This window comes from Amblyomma mixtum, chromosome 10 (assembly GCF_055824585.1).
Source record: "Amblyomma mixtum isolate Tamu chromosome 10, ASM5582458v1, whole genome shotgun sequence".
NCBI classification, from domain to species: Eukaryota; Metazoa; Arthropoda; class Arachnida; order Ixodida; family Ixodidae; genus Amblyomma; species Amblyomma mixtum.
In genome coordinates this window covers 142,324,755-142,335,283 of record NC_143021.1, presented here as the reverse complement: position 1 = coordinate 142,335,283, position 10,529 = coordinate 142,324,755, and the positions used below count along the sequence as shown (strand labels likewise).

The 10,529-nt window shown below is 47.9% G+C and overlaps 1 pseudogene; it reads right to left on the bottom strand.

Annotated features, from left to right (window-relative positions):
* Window positions 1–276: 276 nt before the first annotated feature.
* On the bottom strand, window positions 277–4,955 carry LOC149327147 (uncharacterized; annotated as a pseudogene).
* Between the last annotated feature and the right edge of the window lie 5,574 nt (window positions 4,956–10,529).

The following is a 10,529-nucleotide window of genomic DNA, read 5'->3' as shown; positions in this document are numbered from 1 at the left end:
GACTTTATTCTTTTTTAAAACTTTTTATGAAAATATGCCAAGTTGATCTCCTGCAGACACAGTGCTTCACGAGATAGAGAATTTAAGATATCTGTTGCATAACTATAGTAATTTAGAATTCCACGGCAGTTACTAGTGGATGTATTGAGACCTTAGGTCCCTCCTTGTTGAGGGCCCTGTTATTAAGGTATTTTTTTCGTTTTTCCGAAGAAGAGAGCTCCCCCTCCGCAGCGGCGGAGGCGAGCTCTGACATGTGTCCTTCACATCACTGGAGGTTTAGAGTTCGAGGATCCCGCCGGCAGGGAGGTTGTGGGCTTCTCCCGAACGACGGAAGCCCTCCGGGCTGCCGACTTGGTGGCCGGCGGGTCCTTTTTGTGGGTGGCATAGCCGCTCTCGCTGCATCTGCCGGAGGCCCGGATGGCCCTGCCTTAGTCTCACTATGTGTGAGTTGGGCAGGTGCCTGAGACCAGTGTGGTGAGCTGCGCCCGCGCACCACACCGGCGAAGTCTGTGTGGGGTCCAAGAGAGGAATAAGCCGGGCTAGTTGGTACATTCTTTGCATAAAACAGCGCAGTAGACGGGACCAAGAAGAAAAAACACAAACATAGGCACTGTCTGTCAACTGCAAGAAGTTCATTGCAGCAATGGCAATATGTCGAAACCCCTGTCTTGCCCACATGATAAAAAACATGAAAACATTAAAACTAGGTGATAAGTTTCTCCGTAATCAGCCATTGAGAAATCTGGTCTATTTCTTTTCAAGTTAATGGAAGGAGTGCTGACGCCCTTGTCTCCTCGTTGATGAATGGCATACGCTTCAAATAATTCACGTTCAAGCTGGTTCTTGTATGGTTTAAGAACCTTTGTCCCCTCCAAAGTGGCAGTGCACTGGCAAATGGTCAAGTGTTTAGGTGAGTTCTTTCTTGTGCTGTATTTGATATCGCTATTATGCTCTCTGAGCCTGTCATTCAGACAGCGCCCAGTTTTTCCAATGTATGATGATGCACGCGATAATGAAATATCGTAGACGGCTTCCTCTGTACAGTCAACGAAAGCTTTTTCATGTTTCTTCTGTTTTGGCAGCGTATCTACTCGGTTGACCACCTTGCAAAGTTTTTCCAGTTTGTTTGGCGCACAGAAACCAACTTTATGTCCAACCGCCCGAAGGCTATTTTCAGCGGATGACTCACGCCTTGCAAGCTCGGGATTACAACAGTTTTTTATCTTTCCTCGCGCTCCTGCGTCGTTGAGGCCTCTTGCCGGAAGTCTTTCAAGAACTTGTTGCCAACACTACGGGGAACTTCAACCGGGAACGCAGCAATGCGCAATCGTTGCAGCTGGCCCTTGAAGCTTTCATCGGCGCGATGATGACCTGTCGAGGGCGTTCTTCAAATCGCTTGTCGCTACTGCTCTTTTAACTAGTTTTGAGTGTGCTGAAAGGTATGGCATGATGCCTTTCTTTGAGCGTGGAGAGTAGCACCAAGAGATCTGTTGTGGGCGTATGAAGAGGCGCAAGTCAAGGAACTAGAGTTGGTTGTTTTCAGGTAATTCCTTTGTCAAAGTGAAGTCGTTTAGAGTCACTGCGAAGATCTTGAAAACATCTTCTACATCCCTCTGAGGTCCTGAATTAGGTGCCTTGTAGACGATCAGAAAATCATCCACATCGCGGAACACTCTCAGCGAGCTGCTGGTTTCCAGGGCTTCTTTCACCTTTCTGTCGTAACGTCCATGTAACAGGTCGCTAAGAAAAGGTGCAACGTATGATCCAATGCACACTCCTTTTTGTTGGATGTACAGCCCACCATTAAAGGTTTTGAAGGTGGGGCGCAGATAGAACGCTAACACTTTAATCAAGCTTGTACAGCTAATGCCACAGGCATTTGGAGACCTTGCGGTTTCAAAGGCTTCAATGCTTTCTTTTACCGCCTCGAACATCAGATCGTGTGGCAAAGAGTAGTAAGTCTTTCAAGTCTACTGAGAAAATTTTTGTCCCCAGCAGGCCTTGCTCTTCGAGAAACTTGGAGACTTGCTCTGGCTTTCTTATCAAGAAAGGATCGTCCACTGTTAGCATGGAAAGGGAATCTAGTAGGAAAGGCCGTAAAACCTTCTACGAACAGCCTCTCTCCGAAACAGTTGTTCTGAAGGGCCAGTCCTCTTTGTGCGTCTTGACCTTGAAGAAGGCTTTATGGCTGGCACCTTTGGTCTTTATATCTTGCCCGACTTTAGTCAGGTTGAGGTCATCACAAAGTTCTGCCTTTTTCTTCATCATATGGGGCTTTACTTTCTCCACTTTCCGCAAATTTGCCAAAATGGCCTCTTCTGCTTTCTTCTCAAAAGTTAGCGAAGGTAGGATAACAAAGCTTCCCTCTTTATTATTAGTCAACAACCAAAGGCCTGCTTCTGTGAGGCTTACCACAACTTTGCTGCAGTTTATGAGGGGCTTCTTAGTACGTGCACTCCTTAGAATGTCGACGCCTTCGCTGATACATCTATCAGCTTCTTCCGGGTGGGCTTTCGCAGCGCCTATTCTCACTACGAAAAGTAGCTCGAACTTATCGATACGAGGATCCATGCAAAACATTGGTCCCACGTTGAGAGCTTTTTAGCAACTGCCGGCACTTCCGTAGAATCGAAAATATCCGCCGCCTCGTGGAATTGTCTGGGAAGGTTCGGTAGAATTTTTTTCCAAAGGAAGTCGCTCACTTGTGACACGGTCAGAATGAACTGGACGAATTGTTTCTCTCCCTGGAGGGGCAACTCGAAAGCAGGCTATTCTTAAACAATCCTTGAAAAACCTACCTTGTGCCATGCCTCTGATCGTAGCAGGTGAGACTTCGTTCAGTTGACAGTCAGCGCCTGTGTTTGTGTCTTCTCTTCTTAGTCCCGTCTGCTGCGCTGTTTTTATGCTAAGACTGCGTGGGGTGTGAAGGAGAAAGTGCTTTGTGACACTGCATAACACCTTCTTGCCTCTTTAAATGTGATATTCTCTCTTCGTTGGTTGGCTAGTTGGCCTCAAAATGTCACGTACCTCTTTTGTCTTTATTGCAATCATTTCCTTTTCATCCAGGCAGGACAAGGCCTTGAATAAGCGGCCTGGTCGCTTCGCAGTTTGCACAGCGTGGCGCGGCATCGCAGTGGTCTGATTGGTGGTCATTTGAGGCACATTTAGCGCAGGTCTTACGGCTGCGGCAGCTTTACGAGCCGTGACCGAACTTCTGGCATTTGAAACAGCGTCTAGGGTTGGGTATATACGGGCGAACGGAGATTTTTGCGTAGCCTACCTCGATTGACTCGGGCAGAGTGCAGGAGGCAAACGTGAGGACTGGGTGTTTTGTCGGAATCTTTGTTGTATTTGGGGATTGTAATTCTATGGACACTGGTTACATTTTGAGGAGACAGTCCTTCAAGCATCTCTTCCTCTGTTAGGTGCAGAAAGTCATTGTCTGAGATGACATCACGTACTGTGTTCAATGACCCGTGTGGGGTGACACAGACAGGAATATCGCCAAAGGTTTCAGTGTTTTCAAGCTTTGATATTTGAGTTATGTCGAGCAGTTCGAGCAGGAGGTCACCACTAGGCACTTTTGTGACTATTTACTGAGCGCCCAAGGAATGTGTAAGAATTCTTGAAACAAGGAACGGAGATATTTGTCTGGCTGGCTTTTCTGTTCCTTTACTGTGGACGATGTGGTACTTAGGAAAAGTTGTCTTCCGTTTCTTAAAAAACTGAGGTGTTACATCGGCCCACCCCTTTCTCAGAGAGCCATCATTGGAAAGCAGGGTGGAAGCCATAAAAATTATTTCTTCGGCCATGGTGCCAGCCACCCACCATGGAGCTCATCAAGAGGATGGGTCAGGCACTTGGAAAAACAAGCCCTGCCCACGCCAGCTGTACACCACTGCTATAACCAAATATGACGAAACCCAGGGTAGTTCGCCACACAAGGTTAACCCTAGCCGCCAGGAAAATAAATAAATATGAAGAAGGGAGAAGGAGAGAGGAGTGTTGTAAGAAAGAGATAGGAAGTGAAAGATGGGAGGACAGGAAAAGGCGACTGCAGATTTCCCCTGGTCGGGTCAGGCCGGAGGTGCCGTCTACAGGATGCTAGGGCCAAAGTGGTGTGTTGGCGCCGCCGAGGGGACTTAAAGGTACAAACGCTCGGCATTGGCTCAACCACCAGGAACCCCTTCTCCCCGTGCACTGCGTGCACTGCCACACACGGTAAGCGCGGGTGCTCGGGTCTGTGGTGACGCACTGCTCACCATCATCACCCTGCGGAGATGTCCCTGCGGATGCTTAGGAACCCATGGTGTCGCAACTAACCAACATCTGCACGAATCAGATGCCCCTGTGGCGAGGTCAAGTACACATTTGAACAAGTTGTACAATGCCTGAAGAAATTCGACGAGTTGCCATCCTCCTGCCGCGTGTCCGGTTTTGAAAGCACCATACGCAACATGAAGGCCACTTCCGACATCGAGTATACGACGGCCGTCGTTGTTTTCACAAATTTCTTCCTTGACCTCACGGAGAGATTTGATGTTTACGTTTGGCCCATCCATTGATATCTGAAGAATTTTTGATCGTGATAGTCAGTCTCTAGCACCTTTAAGAGCGGACACCAATTCTTTAGCTCGCGTGCACCCCAGAAAGCATGACATCAGGTAGCGCGTTTTCACACCCTGGTCTGCATCTGACCAAAAGCGAATCAGCGCGTCCATTTGCTCTTTTTGTGCAACTTTATTTAACGATTCGTCAAACCGCACGACGAGGTGGGAGGCTCGGCTCACTTCCGACAGGAGGTTCTCCTTGAAGAAAGGTGCAAGGCCATAGACAACAGTACATCCTACCTTTTCTTTGCCAAGCTTCACTTTCTTGGCTACAGTTGATGATGGGAACATCAAAGGGAGCAGAAAAGCTGATGCCGCGGCAGTAGGGAGTGATGTGTGCGTCATAACAACATTCAGACACCACGTCTCTTCAGCATTGATGACCTCCTAGTCACGCTGAAAGATATCCTTCGCTGCACGCTCGAGTTGGACGTCCGTAGCCGTAGTTGAAGCACTTGAAGGCAGCGCAGAAAAGCTGATGGCACTGGTCCGGCATTGGTCTCAACGGTGGCCGCAGGTTTCAAAAATGAAGCCACAGAAAGTGTCCCGGCTCATGTAATGGCCAGTCGACGCTTCTTATTTTCGGTCACAGCTCTTCTCCATGCTGCTGAGCGAAAACTGCTTTCTGCATAGCGCACAGTACGCTGCATTCGCGTTAGTTTCGATGGGCCTTATTCAGGCTACAAACTCGCAATGTTTCGGATTCGTCCAGCCCTGGACGAAAGTGCACTTTAAGGTTGTCACGCTTGACACATCGCGATAAAGCAGGGTTCACACGAGCGATATCGGCGCGGATGGATCTGAGAAGGCGATGCACGCAGTCACAGTTCGGCGAATGTGCGCCTCTGCGCTCATACTGACAAGGGGAAACAGATAAAGAAAGACGGCAGCGAGCTGCATACGGTCCGCGGCGGCCGCCGGTGCACAAGCGACACGCTATCCCCCTCTTTCAAAGCTGCGTCGCCTGCATTGCTGCATCACGGTGCTATCGCGTGCGTGCACCCCATTCAGCAAAAATGCATGCTTCCATCAAGGTGGTGCGCAGGAAGAAAGGAGCTGCCTAATGTGAAGCACAAGAAAACAAGGGAAGGCCGATGGCCGTTGAACGGCGCACGTGCGAACCGTAGGAAGCGCGCGCTCTGCCGTCGGCCCCAGAAATTCAAAACGCCGCAACGCTTTTTGCCGCCTTGCTAGGATGGTCCATTTCGCACAACGCGGGCGGGAGGTCGGCAGTCGCAAAGGAAAGGAAGCGTAACACCGTAGTGTACAAACCGTGCAACACAGTCCGCTTTTTGTGCACGAGCCAGCATTATCGCGACTTTAGTTCCCTTTAGGTAGAACTGCTGCTAATTTTCCCTAATATAAGCACGAATTCCCTGTGTTTTTATTGATTATCCACATTCGCTGAGAATTCTCGGTTTTCTCGCTTGGTAGACACCCGGAGCGGCATTCATCTGGCTCGAGACTGAATGTGTAACAGTGGGAGGGAAGCATATGTCTAGGCGAGACCGCTGACGATAACCAAGAAGCGCCTCTGAAGGAGACTTGCCTGAACTGTTAGGTGTCCTGTAATTAAAAAGCAATCTGGAAATGTGTTATATAATTTTTCCCCCATCTTGTTGAGGTCATCCTTTATCGTTCTGATTGTTCTTTCAGCCATCCCATTTTTCAGCGATCCCATTCGACTGAGAGTGAAACAGCCGTTCGGAGATGCGTTATATTATTCTTTTCATTAGGGTAGCGAATTCGTTACCGGTGAACTGAGTTCCTTTGTCAGAGGCCCCAGTCCGTGGAATGCCAAGCCTGCTGAATATCTCGCGCAAGCAATTCAATGAAGCTGTACTATTAGCTTGCCTCATAGAGACTGCCTCAATCGACTTGCTGTGCGCATCCAACGACAGTCATGCTTCCCGCAAGTGGCCCTGCGAAATCAATATGCGTCCTTGACCACGGTTCTCGAACAGTCGCCGAGCTCTCTGGCGGTGCTGCGGCTAGCATGGGCACGTTTTGGACACAATTCAGACACGTTGCTGCTAGTTGTTTTATGTCGCGGTCCAATCACGGCCACCAAAATGACGATCTGGCAACTGCTTTCATACCTGAAGACCCGTGGTGTGTTTCGTGCAGTGGGTGTAAAACACGATGTCGTGCTTTCTTTGGCACTATTAAGCGGTGACACCAGTACACCAGTCCGTCGGTCAAATACAGACCTTCTCATTTATCGAAAAATGGGATAATACTCTCATCATCTATGCATTTTGCGGTCGACGGCCAGCCATACTTTGTCAATTTCGCAACCCTTTTCAGCTGCGGGTAATTGGCAGTTAATTTCATCAATTCATCAACTGACACTGTTCCGTCTTCGAATTCTGCTAGAGAAAGAATGTAAAGAGAGGGATCGGCTAACTGAAACTGTGTCCTAGGTAGTGGCGGTCGACTCAGGGCGTCGGCACGCAGAAGTTACCCGGCGAGTACTGGAGCTCGTAACGGAAACCTCCAAGGTACAGAGACCAACGTTGTATGCGAGAGGCTGCCAGCGATGGGGTTGGTTGTTCTGCCCTCAGCAATCCCGGTAGAATCTGGTGGTCGGTAAAGAATGTGAGCTCTAGACCTACGAGAAAATCCCGAAACTTTGTTACGCCAAATACAAGGGCAAAGGCTTAGCGTTCGAGTTGAGATTAATTCCTTGCAGCCTTTGTTAAGGTTCGCGAACGGAAGCCTATGGGCTTTTGCACTGTGCCAAATGTGTGGAATAGCACGGCGCCAATCTCCAGTTTCACACTTCACAGTCAAACTCCAGCCTGAGGTCTGCCGCCGGATTGTAATGGGCAAGTATTCCTGCCTGACGAAAGCCTTGCTTAGCTTGCATAAATGTTGCCTCCTGCTCGGTTTCCCAAATCCATCGTCTGTTATGCTCTAGTGGCTTGCACGAAGGTGCAGGGACGGATGATAATTTCGACATGAACTTTGCGCAAAATGTAATCATGCCCATAATGCGCGCAGCTCCTGCACATTTTGCGGACAAGGAGCTTGCATGATTGCTTCGATATACTGCTTTGTCGGGTGTAATCCCTAACGGTCAATTTGGTGAGCTAAGTAGGAAACCGACGCCTGGCGAAATTTACATTTGTTCAGCCCGTGCTCTTGGAAACGCTGGAGCACAAGCGTTAACGTATCGGTGCCGCCGTCTTTTTCAGATATCAGCATGTTGTCAAGGTAAGCCTGGACACCTGATATGCCTTTGAAAACAGTGACAATTTTCCGTTGAAAAGTTTCAGGCGCGGAAGCTATACCGAAAGGCAAGCGTTTGTAGCTGGACAACCCCCGGTATGTATTGATAACACACAGTTTCTTGGACTGGTCATCGAGAGGTATCTGATTATAGGCGTCAGCAGGTCGAGCATGCTGAATTGCTCACCGCCATTCAAAGACGAAAAAATGTCATCAATGACAGGTAGCGGGTATGCTCCAGCTCGCATGCAGGGTTTATGGTTACTTCGAAATTTCACACATTATAGCTGTCACATCACGTGAACGTTTGGCGAATCCGAGGTTCCAACTGACATTTCCCTGGCGCAGCCAAAGTCCAGATGTGCATGCGGTTGACCGCGTCATCCAAGGTTTCCTCTGTTAGATTTAAGGGTTGGCTTGACCTGCATCGAGAGTTAGCTTTCTGGCGTTCCTTGCTGACGTCGCTAAAACACTTTTTTTCTAGATGCCCAAACCTGCCGCCGCGGAAGCATACGGCTTTCATCCGGCTACACGTGTTTCCATAGTGTTTTGTGCTTCCTCACCATCCACACTCTAATAACGGCTCGTCTAAAGTCCGTCGCCGTACGCTTATCTTCATTACCGCTGTCAAATCTGAGGAAGTCGCGTTGGCGTCCTTTTCTGCTGCCTCAGTGCTAAGCGCTGTCGCTTCGGTGATAGCGCTTAGGGTGAGGTTTGTTTTCGCCAGCAGCTGCTTTTGCAGGGCACTAGATCTGACGCCACATTCTATCTTGTCGCGAAGCGTTCCACCGAGCATGCTTCCGAAGTTGCAGCCATCAGCTATTTGCCAAATTTCAGCAATGAATGTATGAACAGACTGACATTCCAATTGGGGCTAGTTGAAAAAGCGGAAGCTCTCTGCAGCTTTCCGTTATTTCATGGCGTTTTGGATCGAAATACGCACTTTAGACTTCAATTACTTCGTACTTCAGCGCATTTGGCTTCTTCGGTGCAACTTGCCCCGAAAGTACTTGTACTGTGCGTGTGCTCAGTGCAGAAATGAGCAGCGCCCTCTTCTTCACTGAATCTTCGATTCCAGTTGCTTCGAAGTAGGCTTCAACTTTCGTAAGATACGCCCTCCAGTTGTCACTGCGCTCGTCATACTCGGGAAGCTGGTGATGTGCCATGGCCGAAATGGTTTTGTCCAGCGACTCAGCCTTGACCGTCGTTTCGGGTTGACTCTCGTCGTGGGTTCGCTTTGAGCTCGTCGCCACTGTTACAAAGCTAGTATACGCATTGTGGGTGCCGTGCTTCCATGAAACACGACGGACGCTCGGAAGAGAAAAAGCCTGTATTCATACTGATCAGCCAGCTTATATAATGTGACCGGTCGAGGGTGAGGGGAGGCAGGAACGAGGGAAAGCGTGAGAGACATGCTCTTGGCTTTCGCCACAGTGATAAGAAAGAGCGTTTACAACACAAGCTTGTGCAAATAAGCAAGGTACAACAGCAACTTATGTATTTTTGTTTATTTAGACGAGCTGCTGGCTCAATGAAGGGCCCTGGCCGGAGCGGCATCACAAGAACAAAACAATAAAAAGCACAAAGTTGTACAAAGCACATCTAGTCAATGAATGGCCTGTCCCAAATCATGAATGCTTGATGGCACCTGATTCTACTTATTTATTTTGCAGGTAGAAAAAAAGAATTTCAAGATGTTTGCTACTGAAAAACTGCGATGTTAGTGACGAGTGTTGTTGTTTTTCTCCAGTACAGTGGTTTGTAAGTCAATGAAAACTTGTCATGTTTACAAAAGTGGTTGACGTGTGAAGTGCACATTCAGAATGGTTAAGTTTTAAACTGCACAAATACGCTCCCCAAATGAAAACCAGCAATACACACGACAAGATAAGCACAACTTCAATGAAGTCATTTTTAACTGGCTCAGACCTACAACATGCATTCAAACATAAGCACCGATGTGACGAAATGACCGTTTGCTGATCTGAAGAAATAGCAAACTATCAAACGTTTGAAAGGTTTGTAATAAGTGGCAACTTCGTTTCTGGGTTGTCAATACAGCTCGTTCGGAATGCATGGGCATGTTCCATGCATATTCTACACAGTATGATTTAAATTTGCGAGGGCAGTTTGGCCTCATGATGAAAAATCAGCACATAATACGGCACATTTTCACATGTGATGGTCTGTAAATTTTGCAACTGCTCAGGAAAGGAAGGTAGTTTACTAAATAAATTTGGCATCAGCCAGTATTGAAGCACAGAGATTTGTAATGCCACAGCCCACTGGGAAGATGTGATAAACATGTTGCAGCATCTCCAACATTATTGTAGACCTGAAGAATTTGAGCATTTTGATTTTCTGAATGGCTCTTTCCACGTGAACACGAGCCCTAGCTATCTCAACCGTCTTCATGGCCTCACTAGCTTGGAACCGGCTTGACCTGCCTGCAAATGGGGTCCTAACAGTACCAACTGTCGGGGACGTGAACATGTCGTGAATGAAAAAGCCCCTGTCGACCATTATGTCATCGGTAAAATAGTCAAACTTTTCCATGAGGCCTGCCCTGCTGAAAAAAGTTGTATGGTGCAATAAACTCATAAAGTTTATCATAGAAATCATAGAAATATATCATTCAATGTCATACATTTCTGTAAAATCATACAATCATCATAGAGAGTTCATAGA